Source organism: Bufo gargarizans, chromosome 3, assembly GCF_014858855.1.
Source record: "Bufo gargarizans isolate SCDJY-AF-19 chromosome 3, ASM1485885v1, whole genome shotgun sequence".
NCBI classification, from domain to species: Eukaryota; Metazoa; Chordata; class Amphibia; order Anura; family Bufonidae; genus Bufo; species Bufo gargarizans.
Window position 1 is genome coordinate 321,161,535 of NC_058082.1, and position 25,626 is coordinate 321,187,160.

The following is a 25,626-nucleotide window of genomic DNA, read 5'->3' on the forward strand; positions in this document are numbered from 1 at the left end:
GTGGAATTGATTTTGGGGGCCCACCCTCATTTTTCAGTCTCGCAAACATGAATGTATGCATTTTAGCACACAATACAGTAACAGTATGCTAAACAGAACAGTATTGTGCACTGCGCTATATCAAATTGTTTCTCTTTAAAGGCAGTCTGTCTTCACAGGTTCACCTTTTTAACCCTTCCCGTTAGCCGGCGCATGCACATTAATTACTGTGATGCCGTACCAGGAATGGACATCGCAGTGCGCATGCGCCGACCGACAGACTCAGCGCGCAGGCGCGGGATCTCGGCGAATGAAGAAGTAAGAAGATGGGCGGGCAGAGGGAAAGACTGGGCGGGGGGAAGTGACGATAAGGCAGAGCTGCCTGGGCACCTACGAGGTTGACGCCGCCCCTGGGCACTTGCGAGCCCTCATTTGCATATCCTACCAAGATAATGTTTGCCAGCTTTATAAGTCCATTGCTTATAAAGGTAACGTTTTTATCAACTGTAATGCTGCTAGAAAGCTATGGGAAGGGTTAAAAAGGAGAAACTGTGATGACAGACTCCCTTTAAGCAACTCATTTAGTTGATAACTGTATCTGTTATTTACAGTCAGTAGTTTGGACAGCAGTCACACGTGGACATTCCATGTCCTAGATAAACCACCCAGTCCCCCAGCCAGCCTAAACAATATCCAAAGTGAAGGAAATGTTTCCTGCCTATTCAAAAGAATAAGTTTATTGAAGTGCTGGCAGTAGTGCCCCGGCCTCCTCACAGCTCACCAAGCTCAGTGCCGTACATTGTATAGCGGCTGTGCTTGGTATCACGCTCAACCCCTTTCACTTCAAGGGGGCCGAGCTGCTCCTAGGCCACTTGATCAATGAACGTGACGTCACATGGCCCAAAATCACAGAGAATGGCACAGGGCTCACAGGAGCCCCGGTGCCTTCTCAAACAGCTGATCAGCAGTGCTCCCAGGTAGGGATTGACCGAGAATCGGATTTACCGATATTATCGGCCGATATTCAGGATTTTCAAAGTTATCGGTATCAGCATCTAACCTTGCCGATGGATCGCGCTGCTATCAACGCGATCAATGTTCCCTTAGCAGCACAGGGGAGAAGGAAGCAGTGTCTCCCTCCCCCCTGTGCTGCTGCTGCCGCTGCCACCAGTGGGAGGCAAGAGGGGAAGAGGAGGGGAGAGGCTGTGGCCATTGCGCCACCAATGATTTTAACTCAGTTATTAATTCAAATATAGGAGGCGGGTGAATCATATAGCTGCACCTGAGGGGTTAACTGCCGCGGATCGCAGCTACCTCTCATAGAGGTCAGGTGTCGCTATATTTGAATTAATAGGCAAGTTATCTTCATTGGTGGCAGTGGCAGCTTCTGATCAGAGCCCCAGCAGTGTAATCCTGGGGCTCCGATTGGTTACCATGGCAGCCAGGAAGCTACTGAAGCCCTGGCTGCCATAGTCAGCTCCCTGCTGCTGTGTGTACTATGCACAGGGCAGCAGGTAGAGTGTGAGGTCCTATTCACCCTAATAGAGCTCCATCAGTGTGAATAGGACAAGTGATCCAGGTTCTAGCCCCTAAGGGGGAAATAGTTATTAAATAAATAAAAAAACACCACAATATTAAGTATAAATATTTATCTTAGATATATAATGGCATCTCTTCATTTAACAACAGATTTGTGTAGGAATTTTTTTTTTTCAAAAATGAAAATGCACAGAATATTGGTATAAATTATCGGCTATCGGCCTGAAAGTTCACAAGTTATCGGCTCTAAAAAAATTTATATCGGTCGATCCCTAGTCCCGGGTGTCAGACCCCAACCAATCAAATACTGATGACCTATCCACAGTCATATGTGACTGATATAAGCCGCTCCTCTTATAATGCTCCAGTACTGATATAACCTTCAGAGACATTACATCCTATGTGACTGATATCAACCGCTCCTCTTATAACGTTCCAGTACTGATATAACCTCCAGAGACATTACATCACATGTGACTGATATCAGCCGCTCCTCTTATAACGTTCCAGTACTGATATAACCTTCAGAGACATTACATCATATGTGACTGATATCAGCAGCTCCTTTTATAATGCTCCAGCACTGATATAACCTCCAGACACATTACATCACATGTGACCGATATCCGCCACTCCTCTTATAACGCTCCAACGCTGATACAACCTTCAGAGACATTTACATCATATGTGACTGATATCAGCCGCTCCTCTTATAATGCTCCAGTACTGATATAACCTCCAGAGACATTACAACATGTGACCGATATCAGCCGCTCCTCTTATAACGCTGCAGCACTGATTTAACCTCCAGAGACATTTACATCATATGTGACTGATATCAGCTGCTTCTCTTATAATGCTCCAGTACTGATATAACCTCCAGAGACATTACAAAATGTGACCGATATCAGCCGCTCCTCTTATAACGCTGCAGCACTGATTTAACCTCCAGAGGCATTACATCACATGTGACTGATATCAGCCGCTCCTCATATAATGCTCCAGTACTGATATAACCTCCAAAGACATTACATGATATGTGACTGATATCAGCCTCTCCTCTTATAACGCTCCAGCACTGATATAGCTTCCAGAGACATTACATCACATGTGACTGATATCAGCTGCTCCTCTTATAACGCTCCAGCACTGATATAACCTCCAGAGACATTACATCCTATGTGACTGATATCGGCCGCTCCTCTTATAACGCTCCAGTGCTGATATAACCTCCAGAGACATTACATCACATGTGACTGATATCAGCTGCTCCTCTTATAACGCTCTAGTACTGATATACCCGTATTTTCCGCCCTTTAAGACGCACCGGCCCATAAGATGCACCTAGGTTTTTGGGGAGGAAAATAAGAAAAAATATTTTTAACCAAAAGCTGTGCTTTTGGTGGGTTTGGAACTAATGGTGGTCTGTGGATGGCACAATTACTGAGGATATTTCATACGTTTATAGTTGGTGTCTAAGTTAGGTAGACCCACTCAGAAATACTCTCAGTAGTCTCAAATAGTGTATATTCTGTACCAAGTGTGCCTTGTTGTATTTAAGTTAAGATTTAACTTTTATTTATATCACTAAAATAAATGAGACAGTGGAGTAAAGTGAACTCCTGCGCTATTTAGGGAAGGAGGATAAGGTCTAGATAGATAGGAATAGGCCTGGTAGCGTTCCAGTATTGTAGGTGGCGTTTTATATGTATTGGGGAGGAGCCTAATCAGGCCAGTAACTCTCCCTATGTGCTAACCCTACTTGACCTAGTCTAGTCAGTGTAAGTGCCTCAGTGGCTGTAGTCGGGGCACTCGTCCTTAGAAGGACAACCCCCAACCTCAGGAACCTCGGGCCTAAACTATAGGTCCCTATACTCTTACCTCCCTAGTAGAAATTTCCTGTGTCATCCTCATGATGACACAGGAAATTTCTACTAGAGAGGTAAGAGTATAGGCTAGACTAGGTCAAGTAGGGTTAGCACATAGGGAGAGTTACTGGCCTGATTAGGCTCCTCCCCAATACATATAAAACACCCCCTACAATACAGGAACGCTACCAGGCCTATTCCTATCTATCTAGACCTTATCCTCCTTCCCTAAATAACGCAGGAGTTCACTTTACTCCACTGTCTCATTTATTTTAGTGATATAAATAAAAGTTAAATCTTAACTTAAATACAACAAGCACACTCGGTACAGAATATACACTAATTACTGGGGATCTGTGAAAGACACTGTTATGGGGGATCTGTGAAGGACACTGTTATGGGGGGATCTGTGAAGGACACTGTTATGGGGGGATCTGTGAAGGACACTGTTATGGGGGGATCTGGGGATGGCACTGTTATGGGGGATCTGTGGATGGCGCACTGTTATGGGGGATCTATGGATGGCGCACTGTTAAGGGGGGATCTGTGGATGATGCACTGTTATGGGGGGATCTGTGGATGACGCACTGTTATGGGGGGATCTGTGGATGACGCACTGTTATGGGGGGATCTGTGGATGATGCACTGTTATGGGGGGATCTGTGGATGACGCACTGTTATGGGGGGATCTGTGACGGACACTGTTACGGGGGGTATCTGTGAAGGATGCTGCTACAGGGGGGGATATGTGGCTGGCACTGTTATGGGGGATCTGTGGATGGCACTGTTATGGGGATCTGTGGATGGCACTGTTATGGGGGATCTGTGGATGGCACAATTACTGGGGATCTGTGAAGGACACTGTTATGGGGGGATCTGGGGATGGCACTGTTATGGGGGATCTTGGGATTGCACTGTTATGGGGGATCTGTGGATGACGGACACTGTTATGGGTGATCTGTGGATGGCACTGGTATGGGGGATCTGTGGATGGCACTGTTATACAGGGAGTGCAGAATTATTAGGCAAATGAGTATTTTGACCACATCATCCTCTTTATGCATGTTGTCTTACTCCAAGCTGTATAGGCTCGAAAGCCTACTACCAATTAAGCATATTCGGTGATGTGCATCTCTGTAATGAGAAGGGGTGTGGTCTAATGACATCAACACCCTATATCAGGTGTGCATAATTATTAGGCAACTTCTTTTCCTTTGGCAAAATGGGTCAAAAGAAGGACTTGACAGGCTCAGAAAAGTCAAAAATAGTGATATATCTTGCAGAGGGATGCAGCACTCTTAAAATTGCAAAGCTTCTGAAGCGTGATCATCGAACAATCAAGCGTTTCATTCAAAATAGTCAACAGGGTCACAAGAAGCGTGTGGAAAAACCAAGGCGCAAAATAACTGCCCATGAACTGAGAAAAGTCAAGCGTGCAGCTGCCAAGATGCCACTTGCCACCAGTTTGGCCATATTTAAGGAAGTATTACTTTACTGAGAGAGTAGTGGATGCATGGAATAGCCTTCCTGCAGAAGTGGTAGCTGCAAATACAGTGAAGGAGTTTAAGCATGCATGGGATAGGCATAAGGCTATCCTTCATATAAGATAGGGCCAGGGACTATTCATAGGATTCAGATATATTGGGCAGACTAGATGGGCCAAATGGTTCTTATCTGCCGACACATTCTATGTTTCTATGTTTCTATGTTCAGAGCTGCAACATCACTGGAGTGCCCAAAAGCACAAGGTGTGCAATACTCAGAGACATGGCCAAGGTAAGAAAGGCTGAAAGACGACCACCACTGAACAAGACACACAAGCTGAAACGTCAAGACTGGGCCAAGAAATATCTCAAGACTGATTTTTCTAAGGTTTTATGGACTGATGAAATGAGAGTGAGTCTTGATGGGCCAGATTGATGGGCCCGTGGCTGGATTGGTAAAGGGCAGAGAGCTCCAGTCCAACTCAGACGCCAGCAAGGTGGAGGTGGGGTACTGGTTTGGGCTGGTATCATCAAAGATAAGCTTGTGGGGCCTTTTCGGGTTGAGGATGGAGTCAAGCTCAACTCCCAGTCCTACTGCCAGTTTCTGGAAGACACCTTCTTCAAGCAGTGGTACAGGAAGAAGTCTGCATCCTTCAAGAAAAACATGATTTTCATGAAGGACAATACTCCATCCATCACACGCGTCCAAGTACTCCACAACGTGGCTGGCAAGAAAGGGTATAAAAGAAGAAAATCTAATCACATGGCCTCCTTGTTCATCTGATCTGAACCCCATTGAGAACCTGTGGTCCATCATCAAATGTGAGATTTACAAGGAGGGAAAACAGTACACCTCTCTGAACAGTGTCTGGGAGGCTGTGGTTGCTGCTGCACGCAATGTTGATGGTGAACAGATCAAAACACTGATAGAATCCATGGATGGCAGGCTTTTGAGTGTCCTTGCAAAGAAAGGTGGCTATATTGGTCACTGATTTGTTTTTGTTTTGTTTTTGAATGTCAGAAATGTATATTTGTGAATGTTGAGATGTTATATTGGTTTCACTGGTAAAAATAAATAATTGAATTGGGTATATATTTGTTTTTTGTTAAGTTACCTAATAATTATGCACAGTAATAGTCACCTGCACACACAGATATCCCCCTAAAATAGCTAAAACTAAAAACAAACTAAAAACTACTTCCAAAAATATTCAGCTTTGATATTAATGAGTTTTTTGGGTTCATTGAGAACATGGTTGTTGTTCAATAATAAAATTAATCTTCAAAAATACAACTTGCCTAATAATTCTGCACTCCCTGTATAAGTGCCATCCACAGATTCCCCCACCCCTTAGCAGTGCCATCCACAGACCCCCCACCCCTTAACAGTGCCATCCACAGATGTCCCCCATAAAACTGTCATCCACAGATATCCCCCCCCCCCCACCGCTCCAGTGCTGCAGTATACAAATATAAAATGTCTCATTCAATTAAAAGTGATTAAACATGCCCCCTCACTCCTAATATTACTGTACACCCTAACAGCTTCTGTACAACACAGGCAGGCCGACGTGTCACTCACTGACATCACGTGCCTGCGTCGCCTGCTTGATTCATAAAGTAGGGGCACGTGACATCAGGGAGTTACGCTGCCGCCCGGCCTGCCTGCATTCTACAGAAGCTGTTAAGGTGTACGGTAATATTAAAAGTGGGGGGAGGGGCATATTTAATCAGTTTTAATTGAATGAGACATTTTATATTTGTATAGTGCAGCACTGGAGCGGCGGGGCCGGAGTACAGTGACTGCACCGGCCCCGCAACAATTGCCGGCCCCCAGCTCCTCCTCCCTGTCCCTCCCCGCTCACTCATACATCGCAGCCTGCGATGTAAAAATGTCAGCATTCACCCCATAAGACGCAGGGGCATTTTTCCCACATTTTTTTTGGGGAAAAATGCATCTTATGGGGCGAAAAATACGTTAACCTCCAGAGACATTACATCCTATGTGACTGATATCAGCCGCTCCTCTTATAACGCTCCAACGCTGATATAACCTCCAGAAACATTACATATTATGTGGGGGTGAAGGGCTGGGAAAGTGTGAAATGCCACTGATGAGAGGGAAGAGGGGGACACTGGGAGACATAACTTCTTGCTGTGTATAAAGTATAGGTGAGATAGTTGGTGGGCAAAGGTCTGTGAGAGGCTGGAACAACAGGGGAAGACAAGATGTGCAGGGGCAGCAGCTTCAGGACTCTCCTAACTTCCCAGTTCCCTCCCACAGTAACTTACCCCATTACTGCTGTGTAGGAGGACCGGTGAGGGTCTGAACTTTATACTGGAGCTGGAGGCACAGTGACACAGGAGGTCAGAGAGAGCAGCGTCTCCATTATCTCCTCCTGCTGCCTCGGCTCCTCTGGCTCCGCCCCCTCCTCACACATGATGGAATATCACACTGCAGAGATGGGGGGGGGGGGCTGTCCGCTCATGTCAGGTCGGTGAAGTTTAATTTGGAGAAAGGAACAAGCGCTGCAAGGTATTGTGCTGTTCCTTTCACCAAAGTAAAATAATGTGTGTGCCAGTGCTGCAGTCCTGCAAGTATAGTAGCTGCCCTGCTGGTAGCTCTGGCTGTAGTATAAGCAGACGGGCAAGGGGCCCACCGGGCATTTCACAGGCTCCCCGGTGAGCCAGTCCGACCTTGAGTATGTACACATATAAGTACACAGTAGGGGAGATTTATCAAAACTAGTGCAAAAGAAAACTCTTAGGCCCCTTTCACACGGGCGAGTATTCAGAGCGGATGCGATGCGTGAGTTGAACGCATTGCACCCGCACTAAAACTGGACCCATTCATTTCTATGGGGCTGTGCACATGAGCAGTGATTTTCACACATCACTTGCTCTCGCAGCATGCTCTATTTTGTGCGTTTTTCACGTAACGCAGGCCCCATAGAAATGAATGGGGTTGCATGAAAAGCAAGCAAGTGCGGATGCGGTGCGATTTTCACGCACGGTTGCTAGGAGAAGATCGGGATGGAGACCCGATCTTTATTATTTTCCCTTATAACATGGTTATAAGGGAAAATAATAGCATTCTGAATACAGAATGCATAGTAAAAAAGCGCTGGAGGGGCTAAAAAAAAATTAAAAAAAATTAACTCACCTTAATCCACTTGCTCGTGCAGCCAGGCATCTCTTCTGTCTGTCTTCTGTGCTGTGTGGAGGAACAGGACCTGTGGTGACGTCACTCCGGTCATCACACGATCCATCACCATGGTAAAAGATCATGTGATGGATCATGTGATGACCGGAGTGACGTCACCACAGGTCCTGTTCCTCCACACAGCACAGAAGACAGACAGAAGAGATGCCGGGCTGCGCGAGCAAGTGGATTAAGGTGAGTTAAATTTATTATTATTTTTTAACCCCTCCAGCGCTATTTTACTATGCATTCTGTATTCAGAATGCTATTATTTTCCCTTATAACCATGTTATAAGGGAAAATAATACAATCTACAGAACACCGCTCCCATTGCAATGTTTTGCACTCGCGGGGAAAAATCGCGCGTGCACCTGCACATTTTCCCGCAACGCCCGTGTGAAAGAGGCCTTAGTTGCCCATAGCAACTAATCAGATTCCTCCTTTCATTTTCCAAAGATGCTGTGAAAAATAAAAGGTAGAATCTGATTGGTTGCTATGGGCAACAAAGCCTGTTCTACTTTACACCAGTTTGAAAAGTGACTATATATATAAATATATATATATATATATATATATATATATATATATACAGTCCTGATCAAAAGTTTAAGACCACTTGAAAAATGGCAAAAAAATCATATTTAGCATGGCTGGATCTTAACAAGGTTCCAAGTAGAGCTTCAACATGCAACAAGAAGAAATGGGAGTGAGACAAAACATTTTTTGAGCATTCAATTTAATGAAAACATTGAATAAACTGAAACAGGCTGTTTTTCAGCTGGTCAAAAGTTTAGGACCACACCTCCCAAAAAAAACTAAACCCCCCCAAAACAGAAATCCAACTTCCAAACATGAACTCAGTAATGAGTAGCTCCGCCGTTATTGTTTATGACTTCAAAAATTTGTTTCGGCAAGCGTTTCCATGAGGTGAGTGGGAACATTTCTCCAAGTGGTGAAGACGGCCGCACGAAGGCCATCTACTGTCTGTTCACCTTAGCGGTTAGATCATGTGATATTTTTATAGAGAAGATCATTACGGACGTGGAAATACCTAATATGTATACTTTTTATTATTTTATTTATATAAACTTTCATTTACACAATAATGGCATTTTTGAAACCAAAAAAATTATGTTTTAGTGTCTCCACTGTCTGAGAGCCATAGCTTCTTTTTTTTTGACCAATTGTTTTAGTTATGGTCTCAGTTTTTGCGGGATGAGGTGACAGTTAGATTGGTACTATTTTGGGGGCATACACCCTTTTAATCGCTTGGTGTTGCAATTTTTGTGAAGTAAGGTGACAAAAAATGGCTTTTTATTTTTTTTACGGTGTTTAGCTGAGTAGTTAGGTCATGTGATATTTTTATAGAGCTAGTTGTTACGGACGTGGCGATACCTAATATGTATACTTTTTAAAATTAATTTCACTTTAACATGTTTTAGTGTCTCCACGTTCTTTTTTATTTTTTAAGTGATTTTCTTATGTAGGGGCTCATTTTTTGCGGTGGCGGTTTTATTGGTACCATTTTGTAGTATGTACGTCTTTTTGATCTCTTAGTGATGTACTTCTTGTGATGTAGGGTGACAAAAATTGCTTTTTTTACACAGTTTTTATTTTTAATTTTTATGGTGTTTATTGGACAGGGTGGGTTATGTGATATATTTATAGAGCCGGTCATTATGGATGTGGTGATACCTAATATCTGTAGTTTATTTATTTTTTCATATTTTAATCTCTTATAAATAAGCAGATATAGTAAAAGGCAATTTATTTAATTTTTAATTTACATTTTTCTTTTTTTATCAAGTCCCACTTGGATCTTGAGGATTCAGTGGGGCTGATGGCTGTACTATACTTTTTTTTATACTGATAGATGGCAACACTGGACGCCTTTGCAAAGCGTCTAGTTGCCATGGCAACCATCGGGCGCTGCCATCGCAGAGCGGCAGCCCGGTGGTTGAGAGAGGGCACCCCTACCTCTGTTAACCCCTTGGATGCCGCTGACAGCGGCATCTAAGTGGTTACAGCAGAGTGTCAGCTGACACTCGCTGTTGATGGCGGCAGCTCAGGAACAGAGCCGCCTCAATCACAAATAGCAGGGGCACGGAGCAGGGGGCGGAGCAGTAGCACCCACTGCGGGGGGGGGGGGGATCGCAGTGTTGAAATGGGGGCTGGGCCGGCACAGATGGGGGTAGAGCATGGAGGAAACCGCAAGCAATGAAGACATCAAGGGGCGGATGGACACCAGGGAAGACATCAGGGGGCACATATTGGGGGCTCACAGCAGCCAGTGCCTGATTTCAGGCTCTGATCTGCAGATCGCAGATCAGAGCCTGAAACCGGCATTTTAACACTGCCGCGATCCGATTAGTTAGTCTGTGCAGACTAACAATCGGATCGATTTCAGGCAAGGAACCACTCTGATTGATCCCTTGTCAGCATTACTGGACTGTATGCTGTCTGTGACAGCAGCAGTCCAGGGGCAGAATCTTTAATCCAAGCGTTTTGCAGCACTTGGATTAACAAGCAGCCATAATGTCTATTAATGTCTATACACATGCTAGCTGCACGGGGTATGTGCAGCTAGCACGTATATAGCCGTATGGCAGTCGTATGGATTCCTCCTAAATGCCTGGGCTCCTACAAAACCAGTATAACAGTATGTGAAATCCCAATAGCTCTGTATCATGTACTTTTGGTGCCCCTTGTGATGTATTTGAAAGGTACAGTATGAACCAATTGTACGCAGATCCCATGAACCTTTACAGTTTACCAAGACAGCTGTTATAGGTATTTAAAAAATTTACATAATGGAAGACACTAGGTCCTTTAACATTCCCCACTGGTAATTTGGAAAGCAGCATGCTTGATATTATGCATCTGCCAGCAATAATTATGACTGAAACTGTTGATTATTGCCCATATACTCTTGCATAACTAATTGCATATACTGTAATATAGTATATACACGAATAAATGTTTTTTCATTGCCTGCCATTTTTTCTTTTTTTGGGTGGAAATATAATGTAATAAATTATTATATAAAATATATGCAACTAATATACACATATTGCAGATTCTGTTCCATCACCAATGAACAAACATTATGTAAAATGTATTTTAAATGCATTTGCCCTTTAAATGTTCAGAAAATCACTTCTTGGGGCTGCTGAGACATCTTCATCAGCATGAGATTAGCTTGCAGCTTTTAAATGATGTGGTTTTAAAATGACCCGATAAAACATTAATTTAACAGAGCTGTCAAGCAACCTCGGTTTATTTTGACAATCTGTTCGTGGCTCCGGATATCAGCAGGAGCACCCGCATTAATGTTCTTCAACAGATGTAGGAGTAAATTCTTTTTCCCATCTATGGCTAGGAGATAGCACAGACAACAATGAATTTAATTGATTAGAGAAATATATCAAGTAAATCATCTGTTTTCATTAAGCGTCTGCCTATATTCATATCAGATTTCACAAAGCGCCCTGGTACTGCCACCCTGGAATGCCTTAATTGTCTCTTTCCAGGTTTTGTGCCTCTCTTATTTAATGCATTTCAGCTCCATTATATTACTTGCCCATAGTCCTGAGGTTGTTGTCATGTTTAGAAAATGGCTTCAGTAAGAACATTGCATACTCTGGCCATTTCACAAGATATTAAAACTGAAACCTCATTCAGGCGGCTTGAATAATGGAGGTGAACATTTTCATCCTCCCCCTGTGAGGTCCAACGTTAAATCTGACACCGCTGACACTTCTTGGAATATTGACGGAATACAATTAACTTTGGTGTCTTCAAGGCATCTCTCAGGCGGTTACAAACGGCTTCAGAGACAAACAGTTTGTTAGCTCCTTTTTAAAGCGGCAGCATTTCCTGAAGGAAGGTATAACATAACAACCCGATGTAACCTTGCCGGCTGTACATAAAGTTCATGGTGACATATTAAGAAATGCGCTTTGGTGTTTTATTTTAATGACATTTCTAAATGACTTTTTCTTTGTAGTAAAACTACAGTCTGTTCTTGAAATCACAATGGAGTGCTCAAGGGTAGATTTGTTAATTCCCCACATAGAAGTAGATTTCCAGATCAGGTTCTCAATTGAAAGCTTTATGCCTAATTCTCTGAAATGACACCATTGTTTATCTCTATTTACTATATGTCTCTACATTGCTATTGTATTGAGATCTGTAAATTCCATAGAGAGAAGAGACACAACTTTACTGTACATGCAGCAAATAGAGAATTTAGTGCACAGTTTCTAAGGACTCATCCATGTCCCACTAAAATCAATTACCAGAATAATTACCACTAAAAGCCATTCATGACATGTGCATTAAAGTCCCTCAAAGTATAAATGTTAGAGAATCTAGCCACAAGCACATTCTATTTAACAAAATAAACTATATTTAACGGCTATGTACATCTTCAGGGGCAATTTTTTATGATTGCTTTTACTCAATGTGGCCTGAAAAGAATTTCTTCAATTGGTCTTTATTAAAAATATTGAGCCATTCTGTCACAAAGGGATAACTGTTTTTCTAGCTGTGAATCATACTTTCACTTTCTGCCGGTCTTCTAATAAACCTTATCTCTAAATTTCTAAAAGGTCAAACACTCAAGGGCCCTTTACACAGGGTGAGAATTGAAAATATCATCACTAACGTTCATAGTAACGTTCATTAGGGATGATCTGGTGGTGTAAATGTACCTCTGATTACGCTAGTTTGTCGGGTAATTGGATCGTTAGTGCAGCACAAAAATCCTTGTTTCCCAGTAAAAGATTGTGCTGTGTAAACACAATCTGCTGCCGGGAATCAACAGGTCTGGTTGGGGAAGATGGCATTAGCGATTCGTCCTCCCCATATTCTGGAGGAGATCCTGCCTCCTCTGCTAGCGATCAGCTGATTGTCGGGTAGGAACACTTCCTTACCGGCAATCTTCTTGTACATTCCTCCGTTTCAAGGGACCTTTATATAAGCCACATACATATAATTAAGATAAGAATTGAACTATCAGGAGGGTTTAGGAGGTCAGAGATCAGACATAGTGAGCCATCAGCTGAGCTGCCTGATGGAACAGAGTGAAAACACAAATCTTACTACTAGAAAATTTAAAATCTGCACAGAGAAAGAGACTCCAAAATTTGAATAAAAACAATTGAATGATTTGTATCTTAAATTTTAGTACAATGCAATAATTTAACAAATTGCCCGCAAAGGTGTTCATCGCCTTTTAAGTGTACCTTCAATTCATTCAGAAATGTTCCTGTTCAGATACATGAGTGCAGAGTACTTCCTGGAACATTTGCTCATGTGTTGTGTCGTGCAGTAGTCTGGCCTCTATGAGTAAGGCACAGTCTGTTAAAACAGATGCCTTGTGGAAAGAAAGAACCTGCTACAAGAGCTGCTTTGGAGAGAGGGATACATCTGTTTTGTAAGGAAAGAAACAGCTTGTCACAATAGCTGCATCACAGATGGAGAGATGGTCTGTCCTGAAGGCTCCAACAGAGATCTTAGTCTGTGTTCCATGGGTAAATCCCTAAGCTAGTCTGTGGCAACCAGACCAAAGAGAAAGGGCATTTGATGCATGGAACCATTAATATTAAGGGAAATGTAGATATTAGCTATTACTGAATTTGTATAAGAAAACTTGTGCCATATAGTTGGACTGTTTCAGTCAGCAAGTTGTATGTGAAAAAGACTGCTTAGGCACCCGTTTTGAAGTTAACTATATACATGATGTTGCTATTACACTATTAAAGTTTATTGCTTGAAAAAAAAAGTAAAGAAATAGTTAACTGTAACTGCTGTCACCTGTCCACCTGCAGCTCACATGCTCCTCCAGCTTATAGTATTGGCATGTCCGTATCTACAAGCTACATATTGGCATCAGTTCTAGTAAAATCAGTGGAAATTAATTAAACTATTATCGAACCCCTTCCTCTCCAAGGTGCACATTGACGTCATGGGTAGAAACACATTCAAGGCTGTGGCCACGTTTAGGGGCATTCATCTTTTCTGGAATGCATGTATTTTTAGGGGTTAACAGCAACCTAATGATAGTATAGTTTACGTCCAGAAATATAAATGGTCTCATAAGACATTCACAAGAAAGCACCATATCTTTATTATAGACAGTAATTTAGAGTATTGCGACACATGCCCTGCAATATAAAATCAGACTCAAAACGAGGTTCATATACAGAAGAAGAGCACTAGGGACATAGCAGATAGCCCAGGTCAGCCTCAATCATTTTTTTTACCGCCATTTCAGGTAAAATCAGGGAAATTACCATGAAGCATGAAGAAATTAAGCTTGACGGCAAATAAAATTTTACCTGAAATTCGGATTGAAGGCCACTATAGATACTTCAATTCGCTCAACACTATATATAATCTTTCCAATACTGTGCTCCAATAATCCCTTGAATTGATGTATTAAGAGCATTCAGAACAGTGGGAGCACTAACAATGCTCTCACGTCCACAAAAATGCAGTCATGAATTCCTCTCACTAAAAAAAACGCTTCCCCTATGCGTTTCTGTGCCAGTTATTTATGGCACATCTCAACATCTCAGGAGCATATGCATACGATAGCGCTAGCAACCACAGATGGCATGTGGCTAGCAGATCCTCCACTAGAACATGCAACGCAGGTATGGCCATGTTGGCCCGCCTGGAGCTCACTGTGAAAAGCACTGTCAGGACCAATTGCAGGAATATAGACAGGACTTTAAGCACACACCTCTACATTTTCCCTTCCCGCATTCTGACTAAAAACCCAAGGAGGCTCAGGAAATCTCATGAGAGAGAAATGTGGGGGACCATAAAGTGAATGATAACTACTTGGTGCAGAAGTACATATAGTGTGTGATCCCAAACTGGGAAAAAGTCCTATGTATGTAGGTGGTAAGGCACAGTAGGTGCCCCTATATGTGATAGGGAACATACTGTATATGTCCCATAAGAGTAGATGCTGGGATATGTAGCGCCCCTCACAAACTAGAAGTCCTAGAAAAGATGGGACACTGTGATAAATGGCCAGATAAATGGAAGGGGGTAAATGGCCCTTTCTCAAAATGGTTAGGGTGTTGAATGTGGAGGGAAATAAAATAATGACATCATTTAATTACATTTTACTCAAACTTTTTTTTTTTTCTCATTTACTATTTGGACACCAAAGTTGTAACAAACCATCACCTAGCATACAAGGTTCCTTATTAAAAGTGAACAGTGGGGAAAATAAATAGAAAATATCATTTTTTAAGTGTATTTAAATGATTCCCTTACTCGCTTTTTAAAATAATCTGTTCTTCTACTTGATAGGTTTTCTTTACATGCCTATGCTAAAGGAATACAATGGACCACAGGGTGCTGAAGGTCCCTTCTCAGAGGGGTTCCCAGCTCATAGATTCTTAGTGATGCTTACTTCTAATGTGGCTCAGTGGGATGTCATAAGTGAAGGTATACACATCTATTCAGCTCTATTCTAGCTAGAGGAAGGCATTATATCTGACCATATTTTGCTCTTCACTATTGTCACTCATCGAAATAAAGTAGTGTACCCAGCTTTGATATATTTAGCAGTTATTTAGCACATTGTTATTGCTTTTACCGGTAATTCGTTTAAAACCTGACATTCTTTGTTGTTACATAAGACAAGAAACTTGCAAAAGCAATTAGTATACTATACATGAAAAATAGCTTACTGATATATATTTCTCCTCATAAATTACCAATACTGGATATCGGGAGGCTGTAGGAACAAAGAGAGAGATTTATTATTCCCCTACACAATGGATTTTGCATTAAAAAAACACAAAACCTGGTTTTGTCATTTTTATTTAAACATATTGAGATATTCTTAGTCGCAAATGCCATTTTTATGCCACCCTCAATTTCCAAATTGGGGCAGAAACTGTCATAAACAATGACTGCAATCCCCTCCAATGACAAGCTAACATAGATATCAGTTTAGCGCATGGACAGCCGGAGAAGGCATTTAATTTATGACAAGGCCGGTGCATCTTCATCAATTACGAGCCTGCTTCTGCAGCGCAGGGCCTATCAAAACCAATGAAGCACATTAATAAACCAGGGCCAAAATGTTTGGTGTCTTGGGTCCCTCTTGTTAGTAAAGTCACAAGAAGACCACATTTATTTGGAATAAAAATGTTACTATTCACCAAGAACTATGCAAGATCAAATACTATATATTATATGTATGAAATTAATAAAGAGGTTTTCCTGGAGTAAAATACTGATGACCTATCCTCAGGATAGGTCATTAATATCTAATTGGTTGTAGCATTGGGTGTCAGGTCTCCACCAATGAGCTTTTTGCAGCATAGGCCATAGCACTCCATTGAGCACTGCAGCATTTTCAAATCATCTCATGAACAGCTCTATAGAGGGGCGTTGCTAGGTTAAAAAATTCTGGGCTTGGGCCCCAGTTGTTTTGTCCCAGGCCTCGAATGTCCTGCCTGCCAGCTAGATACAAGTCAACTATATTGCCGTCCTCAGGAAGGCAATACAATTTAATCTAATGCACTGGAAGAGCTGAAGGACCTGTGATGACATCACAGATCATGTGACCAGTAAAACAGGTCGTGGTTGAGAAGAACCTGCGATGATGTCACCATCATGTGACTAGTGCAGGAGAGGATCGCAGTGGACAGGAGAAATGTGGGGAAGAAGCTGTGGTGATGTCTGCTACATGAGGAGAGGTTAGTAAAGGGAGAGGCAGAGCAATGCTGGGAGTTGTGGTTATTTAACTGGAACGGTATGCTAGGGCCGAAGGGAGTGATGTTATTGACATGGAACTGTGTGTTGGAGGTGGCTGGGGAGGGGGTCATGTTATTTACATTGGACTGTATGTTGATGGTGGCTATAAGAGGGAGTGATGTTATTTACATGGGACTGTATGTTGGAGGGGCTGGGGGAGGGAGTGATGTTATTTACATGGGACTGAATGTTGGAGGGGGCTGACGCAGGGTGATGTTACCTACATGGGACTGTCAACAGGTAGAGATAGCCTTGCGGTTCACCTGGTGGTTGTTTTGTGGCGAACTTTGCGTGTTCGCGATTCGCTGAATATGCGAACATGTGGCAATGTCCGCCAGTGCCATATTCTTTTGCATATGCCGAACTTTGACCCATGATACACATATCAGGTGGGACAGGACAGCCAATTGAGACATTTCAGCACATGGACACACCCCCACTCTATAACAGAACCCGATCTGGCAGCCATTTTACATTCTGTGTTTTACAAGTGTAGGGAGAGGTTGCTTTGTGGAGCAGGGACAGACTGTTAGGGACACCAAATGCTAGCTAATAGATCCACAAAAGTCCTTTTAAGGACTGGTATAGGTGTGCTATCGATAGGTGTGCTATACTGAGCTGTGTGATATACTTGGAAAGTATATTATAGTGCATTGCATTGTGCAGCAGTTGTGTGAGGTTCTGATGTGATAACGCAGCTATATAGATGGACAAATGCTATTGGAATAACTAATTGCAACTGGTGTGATATACCTGTTGCCCCCCAAAAAAACTGATTGAGGGTGCGATATACCTATAATATACTTTCTAACATAGAAAGTTTATAGTGCATGTGTATTGTGCAGCAGTAGTGTACGGTTCTGCTGCGATACCGCATAACTATTTGCAACGGGTGTGGTATGCCTGTTTCCCCCCCAAAAAAATGATTGAGACCTGCTTCCACAAAATAATGATTGAGGGGTGCGATATACCTGCTTCCACCAAATATTGATTGAGGCCTGTGATACACCTTCTTCCACAAAATGCTGATTAAGGGGATTGATATATCTTCTTTCACCAAATATTGATTGAGGCCTGTGATACACTTGCTTCCACAAAATACTGATTAAGGGGTTTGATATACTGGCTTCCACCATATACTGATTGAGGCCTGCAATATACCTGCTTCCACAAATACTGCTCTTATCTAGGGACTTTGGTACAGGGTCATTTTGAAAATGACAGGCAGAGGAAGAAGCAGGCCGTTCCGCAGGGGTGGTAGGGGTCGGGCACCACCACCACCATAGCTCCTCCTCTTGAGTCATAGGAATTATTTTGCCATCCATTCCAAGACCTTACTGATGCAGAGGAAGTAGCAACGGCCGCCACCCAGCGGTCTGACAACAGTACCCATATAAGCCCAAGGACTGAGGTCCCAGCTGTTGCTACCTACTCCGAGATCTCTAATGTCAGTGGTGGTGAAGGTGACAATGATGACTTATCGATGGACGTAATGTGGCTGCCCACAAGAGAGGAAAAGGAGGGGAGTTCAGAGGGACAGGGAGCAGTAGATAAGGAGGAGAAGGAGAATAAGCAGGCAGAATTCGCAGTTCACAGAAGGCAAAAAGCAGACTGCAAATGTAACTGGAGCGAGCTATCCACCATGCACGGTCACATCTTGCGCTCCTAGGGTGCCGGCACATGGCTCCGCTGCAGTGTGGGCTTTATTTTAATGTGTCAGTTGCTGACAATAGTGTTGTCATCTGCAGCCTGTGCTGTCAAAGCATAAGTCGCAGTAAGCCCAACACTCATATAGGGATGACCGTCTTAAGAAAGCACCTGGCCTCCAGTGGGAGCAATGCCGTCAGAATCCACAATGCCGTCAGCACTCCAATTCCTACCTCTTCTCCTCTCTCCTCGCATTTGTCATTCACTCCACCTTCCACCGTGCTGTCGTCGCGTTCATCTGGCAGAAGGCAGGCTCCCGTGGCCCAAATGTTCTAATGTAAAAAGTTGATGATGCCGGATAACCCTCTTGCCCAATGGCTGACCTCTGGCTTGTCGGAACTACTAGCCCACCAACTACTGCCATATAAACTGGTGGACTCAGAGTCCTTTAGAAAATTTGTGGCCATTGACACACCGCAATGGAAAGTCCCCGGAAGCAAATATTTCTCCCAAAAGGGAATCCCAGAGCTATATGGCCACATTCAGCTGCAAGTGAATATATCTCTGGCACACAGTGTCGGTGCCAAGATACATCTGACCACAGACGCATGGTCTAGCAAACACGGACAGGGAAAGTACATGCATAACTTTTACTGCCCACTGGGTGAATATTCTGACGGCTGTCAAGCATGTAACCCTTGGCACCCATGTGGATTTGGTGTTACCGCCAAGAATTGCATGCAGGCCTGCCTCTTCTTCTCCTCCTCCTACTCTATCCTCCGTCTCCTGCTCGGCTGACTCCTCCTTTTCCACTGCTACCGCCTCTTCAGCTGCACCTCCCAAGCTCCCCAGAACCTATTCGACGTGCCAGGTGAGACTTTGCCATGCTGTGCTGCGACTGTTGTGCCTGGAAGCCAAGAGCCACAACGGTCCTGCACTGCTTTCAGCTCTGCGGTCACAGGCCGATCAGTGGCTAACCCCGCTCAATTTGACAGTTGGTAAAGTGGTGTGCGACAACAATGTCAATCTGCTGAGCGTGCTAAAACAGGGCAAGATGACACAAGTGCCGTGCATGGCACACGTTCTGAACTTAGTCATGCAGTGATTTGTTGCCAAATACCCCGGGGTCCAAGACGTCTTGTGGCAGGGCAGGAAAATCTCTGGCCAGTTTAGAAGATATTACTCGGCCATGGCTCGCCTTGCTGACGTTCAGCGGCAACACCACCTGCCCGTCAAACATCTGATTTATAAAAGCTCGACGCACTGGAACTCCACCTTGTGTATGCTTGATAGACTGCTCCAGCAGCAACGTGCCGTTAAATGACTACCTGTACGAACTCTGCAGCAGGACAGGTTCTGGGGAGCTTGGTTTCTTTTCATTGCACCAGTGGCTGCTCATGTGCAATGCATGCAAACTTCTGCAGCCATTTGATGAGATCACCAAACTGGTCAGTCGCATCCAGGGCACCATCAGTGACATTGTACCTTGCACCTTCTTTCCGGAGAGTGCATTGCGTCGTGTCATTGATCAAGCCATTGAGGAGCAGGAGCTGGAAGATGAGGAAATCGCAATGCTGAATGAATTTTCGGGGGGATACTCCATCTGAGACAAGTCAGCAGGAGTCTGAAGAGGAGTCAGAAGAGGATGGTGGCTGGGGGAAGAGCAGGCTTTGAGGGAAACTTTAATCTTTTCGGGGATTCCTGGTGTTGTCCATGGTTGGGTTGAGGAGAATGAGGATGACATTCTCCTGGTCTATGAGCAGGAGCAAGGGCGCTCCACCGTTACCAATTTATTGCAAATGGGAGCCTTCATGCTCCAGTGTTTGAAGAGGGACACCCGTATAAAAAGCATAAAGGGCAGGGACCAGTACTGGGTGGCAAACACAAAATGGTGGACATGTTACCAGAATCACAGAGGGATGGCAGAATTCAGCATTTCCAGGCCTTGCTGCGAGAGATGCTGCATTCTGCTGTTGTGGGCTCTGGCAGAGAAATTTCAACCCACAGCGAAACAGGTGCGGGTACCAATCCTACGGCGCCTGCAAGAGGAGGGCTGTTTGAAGATGTGTTGGTCATTTCGGATATGAGATCATTCTTGCAGCCAACCCCTCGACAGCCGCGCTCCGGATCCAGCCTCAGGGAATGCCTAGACCGACAGGTGTCTGACTACATTGGGTTAATGGCCGATGTGGATGCTCTGAGAAGCAAGGAACCCCTGGACTACTGGGTGTGCAGCCTTGACCTGTGGCCAGAGCTGGCACAATTTGCCTTGGAACTCTTGGATTGCCCCTCGTCGAGTGTCCTGTCTGAAAATATGTTCAGCGCAGCAGGGGGATCATGACCAATAAGCTCAATCGTCTAGCTCACGACAGTGTGGACTACCTCACATTTCTAAAAATGAATGAGGCATGGATCTCAGAGGAATTCAACACCCTTGACGACCACATATAATTGAATTTCCTCATGCCAGCGCACACATATCTGCCACCACGCAGAACAAATCATGGTTAGTGTTGAGCGAAGCCGAAACTGTAAAGTTCAGGTTTGTACCGAACTTTAGGATTTTTGGACCTCAGACCCGAACCCGAACATTTCCTTAAAAGTTCGGGTTCGGTGTTCGGCGCTTTCTTGGCGCTTTTTGAAAGGCTGCACAGCAGCCAATCAACAAGCGTCATACTACTTGCCCCAAGAGGTCATCACAGCCATGCCTACTAATGGCATTGCTGTGATTGGCCAGAGCAGCATGTGACCCAGGCTCTATATAACCTTGCGTCACGTATCGCTGCACGTCACTCTGCTGTTACGAGTGTACGGAGAGGATGCTGCTGGACTTGTGATTTCAGGGAGAGAATAGGAGAGAATCTAACTCAGCGATCTACCTAGAAATAGTTGTGTGGGTGCAGGATACAGTCGTTTTACCCTGCCCTGAGGCCATTGACTCCCCCAAAAATAACTTTTATAATTCTGTTAGTTAGGTGGGTGGCGGCGGCAGCCATTTTATGCATGCTCAGTGCACCAGCACTGCATCTGAGCTTTTGGGACATTGCAAATCACTATTTTTGGGGGGCTATCTACAACATCTGGATTAGCCAGTGTGCAATGTGAGGCAGAAATACACCCATCATTTTCTGGGGTTTGAAAAACACAATTTTTTTTTTTTTAAACTGTATTTTCCAGCTCTGCAAGTGTTACATTCAAGTTTAATATATACAGCATTCATATTCTGTTAGCAAAAAAAAACTTCTTTGGCAAACTACAACATCTGTATTAGTCAGTGTGCAATTTAAGGTAGAAATGCACCCATAATTTTCTGGGGTTTGAAAAACACACTTTTTTGACAAAAAACACTATTTTCAGGCCTTGCAGCATCAGCACGTGTGAAATTACAGGCTTATATACTGCTGTCAAATTCAGTTTTTGGGCACAAAAAATTTAGTTGGCAGCCTTTGATGCAGATGTCATTGTGAGATACACCCTTAATACATTTGGGTTACATTCAGAGATTTTAAATACCGCCATTTAGTGCACCAATATTGAATTCAGTCCTACACTAGTTCAGACCCTGTGAGATACACCCTCTACATACAGAGGTTTGAATCAGGGATTTGAAATACAGCCATTTGAAATACTGTCATTTTGTGCAAAGATATATTTACTTCAGGCCTACAGTGGTTCAGGCCCTGTGAGATACCCCCTCTACATACAGGGGTTTGAATCAGGCATTTGAGATACAGCCATTTGAAATACAGCCATTTTGTGCAAAGATATATTTACTTCAGGCCTACACTGGTTCAGACGGTGTGAGATACCCCCCTACATACAGGGGTTTGAATCAGGCATTTGAAATAAAGCCATTTTGTGCAAAAATATATTTCTTTCAGGCCTACACTGATTCAGGGTGTGTGATTCCCCCCTATACATACAGGGGTTTGATTCAGCCATTTGAAATACAGCCATTTTGTGCAAAGATATATTTACTTCAGGCCTACACTGGTTCAGACCGTGTGTGATTCCCCAATACATACAGGGGTTTGATTCAGCCATTTGCAATACAGCCATTTGAAATACAGCCATTTTGTGCAAAGATATATTTACTTCAGGCCTACACTGGTTCAGACCGTGTGAGATACCCCCATACATACAGGGGTTTGAATCAGGCATTTGAAATACAGCCATTTTGTGCAAAGATATATTTACTTCAGGCCTACACTGATTCAGGGCGTGTGTGATCTGTCCTATACATACAGGGGTTTGATTCAGCCATTTGAAATACAGCCATTTTGTGCAAAGATATATTTACTTCAGGCCTACACTGATTCAGGGCGTGTGTGATCCCCCCTATACATACAGGGGTTTGATTCAGCCATTTGAAGTACAGCCATTTGAAATATAGCCATTTGAAATACAGCCATTTTGTGCAAAGATATATTTACTTCAGGCCTACACTGGTTTAGACCGTGGGAGATACCCCTCTACATACAGGGGTTTGAATCAGGCATTTGAAATACAGCCATTTTGTGGAAAGATATATTTACTTCAGGCCTACACTGGTTCAGGGCATGTGTGATCCCCCCTATACATACAGGGGCTTGAATTAGGCATTTGAAATACAGCCATTATGTGCAAAGATATATTTACTTCAGGCCTACAGAGGTTCAGGCCCTCTGAGATACCACTTCTACATACAGGGGTTTGAATTAGGCATTTGAGTAAATTAGGCACTGGGTAAATGCAGTGGCGGCTGGGCCTGAGGCGGATAGCAGTTTGGCGCATGTCCTTCCACCACTGAGGATTGCAGGGCGCTTCAGTTTGCCTCCTGTTGCTTCCTCCTCCTACTTTGCTTCCTCATCCTCTACCAGCTCCTCATACGGTCAGCTTAACACCTTCACCACCAACTTCAGCACAGCCAGGGGTAAACGACAGCAGGCAGTTTTAAAACTTATCTGTTTGGGGGACAAACCCCACACCGCGCAGGAGCTGTGGACGGGCCTTGAACAACAGACCAATGAGTGGTTTGTGCCAGTCAGCCTTAAGCCCTCCCTGGTGGTGTGCGATAATGGGCAAAATCTCGTAGCAGCTCTGGGACTAGCTGGTTTGACGCACATCCCTTGCCTGGCGCATGTGCTGAATTTGGTGGTGCAGAGGTTCCTTAAAAATTACCCCCAATATGCCAGAGCTGTTGCATAAAGTGCGGGTCGTCTGTGCGCGCTTTCGGCGTTCTCAGTCTGCTGCTGCTCGCCTGTCAGCGCTGCAGCATAACTTCGGCCTTCCCGCTCACTGCCTCATATGCGACGTGCCCACAAGGTAGAACTCTACCTTGCACATGCTGGCCAGACTGGGCAAGCAGCAGCAGCCGATAGTGGAGGCTCAGCTGCAGCACACATGGGTGAGTCGCTCGGCAGAACAGCACCACTTCACCACCAATGACTGGGCCTCCATGCGAGACCTGTGTTCCTTGTTGCACTGTTTAGAGTACTCCACCAACATGGCCAGTGTCGATAATGCCATTCTCAGCGTTACTATCCCTCTTCTATGCCTCCTTGAAAAAATGCTCCTGGCGATGATGGAAGAGGATGTGGCACAGGAGGAGGAGGAAGAGGGATCATTTCATAGGGTTTCCGGCCAGTCATTCCCAAGTAGCTCCTAGGGTGGGTTCCTGCACCCACAAACCCAAGGTACACAATTGTCCAGCCAGGGCACAGTTCTGGAGGATGACGAGGTGTAGGATGAGGAGGAGGAGATGGAGGAGGAGGAACCATGTTTACAGCAGGGTGTCACCCAGACCAGCTTATGGCCATCACTGGCGCATTCCTGGGGGGATACAGCGGACACAGACAATACACCTCCCACAGAGGAGACCGCCGAGTTGCCAACATTCTAACTTGTGCTGATTACTGGGTGGCCACGCTGCTGGATCTGTTACAAGGACAACGTACCGTCCTTCATTCCGTCACTGGAGCGTGATCGTAAGATGAGCAAGTACAAGCACACGCTGGTAGATGCGCTGCTAGCAGGGCCGTCTTTACAAAAGGGGCAGCTGCCCTGGGCCCAGTTGCTCCTGGGGGGCCCAAGGCAGCTGCCTCTTGAGCCCTGCTAGCTACTGCCCCGGGTGTCAGGCTGTCGGCTACACAGGCATCATGATCGTACTGTGTTAATGATCTTAATTCTAGGACCTTAATGAGTTTTGCTCTAGGACCTTAATGACATCATTACCATGTGACCAGTAACCTAGCAATTACTGGTCACATGGCTATGAGGTCATCACAGGTCCTGTGGAGTGTTGCAGAAGTTAACTGTGGAGCTTTTTTGTGTAAAGATTATATCAGAAAAAGGTGACGGGGCTGTTATGTTAATATACTGTAAACTACTGTATAGTGGGGTGCTGTATACTGTGTGGTGGGCTGTATATTGTGTGGTGGGCTATATATTGTGTAATGGGCTGTATATTGTGTGGTGGGCTGTATACTGTGGGGGGTGGCCTGTATACTGTGTGGGGGCCTGTATACTGTGTGGTGAGCTGTATACTGTGGGGGGCCTGTATAGTGTGAGGGGGCCTGTATAGTGGGGGGGAGTGCTATACTGCTGTACTGTATAGTGTGGGGGGCTGTATCGTGTATAGTTTGGGGTGCTGTATACAGTGAGGTGTTGTATACCGTGAGGTGCTGTATACTTTGGGCTGCTATACTGCTCTACTATATACTGTGGGGTACTGTATAATGTGGGGTGCTAAACTGCATACTGTGTGGTGCTGTATACTATAGGGTGCTATACTGCATACTGTGGGGTGCTGGGGTGCACTGTAACACTAGGGTGAGCCGAGCCCTGGTCTCCTTCCTGCAGAGCGGTGCCCACTTCCAGCCTGAGCCCAGCTGCCCAGAGCACTGATCCTGAGCCGCTGGAGTCTTCAGAACTGGAAGTATTTACAGTCATTCAGTGGACTCTACCAGATGTGTGGATTTTTTGTGTGTGTGTGTTGTGGTGGAGGGCGTGATTGCCTGCTAAGGTGTGGGAAGGCGGGATCCAGGGGGCCCAAGTAAATTTTTGCCCAGGGTCCAATAAATATTAAAGACGGCCCTGGCTGCTAGTGGCATTCCCACCTGACAGCGGGGGCACAGTGAAA